Source organism: Oncorhynchus kisutch, linkage group LG9 (genome assembly GCF_002021735.2).
Source record: "Oncorhynchus kisutch isolate 150728-3 linkage group LG9, Okis_V2, whole genome shotgun sequence".
NCBI classification, from domain to species: Eukaryota; Metazoa; Chordata; class Actinopteri; order Salmoniformes; family Salmonidae; genus Oncorhynchus; species Oncorhynchus kisutch.
The window spans coordinates 11,756,007-11,758,173 of NC_034182.2; positions in this window are offsets into that span (position 1 = coordinate 11,756,007).

Genomic DNA, 2,167 nt, shown 5'->3' on the forward strand with positions numbered 1-2,167 from the left:
AGAGCGTGTCGTATGAAATGGGAACAAAATAATCATATTGGCCAAAACGAGCAAAGAGGTGGGGCGAGGCAGGCACGAACTAGTGAAATCCTATTGGCGCGTTCTAGCATTTATTTACATATTTCCTTTAGGGAACGCCTACAATGTGAAGTGCGCATGTGCAATAACGCTATTCGACCCTTGCATTCCTTCGAAACAACAATTTTTTAAAACCTTGGCAAAGGGTAAAGTCTGCAAAACGCAGTCCACTCTGTTTGTTGCAGATTCTGGTTCTGAAAACAGAAAACTGTATGGGAGGTCAAATGTTAAATTGATGACAAAATTTGCAGAATTTTACCAAAATTCGTCTCACTCCTTCTCCCAATTCCGGTCACTGGGCTTCCTCTCATCACCATATTTGGTAGTGAGTGGAAATGCTAACCAGAGGCTTCACATTTATACATCTGGTGAAATATCTGGTTTATACTATCTCGCTTTACTGGAATTCAGCGAAGTGGACACGTGCAAAACGGAGCAGAGACAGAAAGCGCGGATTGTCAAATTGATGCTATGGTATTTATGCCGCATTCTCCTATTAGTCTGAACTAGGAAACCCGGACATTTCCAACTTGCTAACAGGTTGTACACATGCTGCGTTCAACCAGTTATTAAGTCGGAAATGTCAGAGTTTCCTAGTTCAGACTAGAAAGTGAACACAGCATTACCATGATGATAAGTATGAAATTAGGCTATGGTGGAGTAGGCCTAGGCCCAATGACTGTATATGACTGGACAAATCAAAGTTTATTAACACAAATTTGCAGATGATGTTATCACAGGTACAGTGAAATGCGTGTGTTTCTAGGTTAACAGTGCAGTAATAATACATAGACAACAATTTGCACATAATCCATGTCAGATTCCAGAATATAAATATATAGGCTATATGCCTTCGGAAAGTATTCCGACCTCTTCACTCCACATTATATTACATTACAACCTTATTCTAAAATTGATTAAATATTTGTTTTTACTCAGCAATCTACACACAATACCCCATAATGCCGAAGCGAAAACAGGTGTTAATACATTTTTGCTAATTTATAAAAAAAATACAAAACACAAATAACTAATTTACATAAGTATTCAGACCCTTTGCTATTTTTTACATTTTATTTCACCTTTATTTAACCAGGTAGGCTAGTTGAGAACAAGTTCTCATTTGCAACTGCGACCTGGCCAAGATAAAGCATAGCAGTTTGAACAGACAACACAGAGTTACACATGGAGTAAACAATTAACAGGTCAATAACACCGTAGGAAAAAAAAGAAAAAAAAGTCTATATACATTGTGTGCAAAAGGCATGAGGAGGTAGGCGAATAATTACAATTTTACAGATTAACACTGGAGTGATATATGATCAGATGGTCATGTACAGGTAGAGATATAGGTGTGCAAAAGAGCAGAAAAGTAAATAAATAAAAACAGTATGGGGATGAGGTAGGTAAAAATGGGTGGGCTATTTACCGATAGACTATGTACAGCTGCAGCGATCGGTTAGCTGCTCAGATAGCAGATGTTTGAAGTTGGTGAGGGAGATAAAAGTCTACAACTTCAGCGATTTTTGCAATTCGTTCCAGTCACAGGCAGCAGAGAACTGGAACGAAAGGCGGCCAAATGAGGTGTTGGCTTTAGGGATGATCAGTGAGATACACCTGCTGGAGCGCGTGCTACGGGTGGGTGTTGCCATCGTGACCAGTGAACTGAGATAAGGCGGAGCTTTACCTAGCATGGACTTGTAGATGACCTGGAGCCAGTGGGTCTGGCGACGAATATGTAGCGAGGGCCAGCCGACTAGAGCATACAGGTCGCAGTGGTGGGTGGTATAAGGTGCTTTAGTGACAAAACGGATGGCACTGTGATAAACTGCATCCAGTTTGCTGAGTAGAGTGTTGGAAGCTATTCTGTAGATAACATCGCCGAAGTCGAGGATCGGTAGGATAGTCAGTTTTACTAGGGTAAGTTTGGCGGCGTGAGTGAAGGAGGCTTTGTTGCGGAATAGAAAGCCGACCCTAGATTTGATTTTCGATTGGAGATGTTTGATATGAGTCTGGAAGGAGAGTTTACAGTCTAGCCAGACACCTAGGTACTTATAGATGTCCACATATTCAAGGTCGGAACCATCCA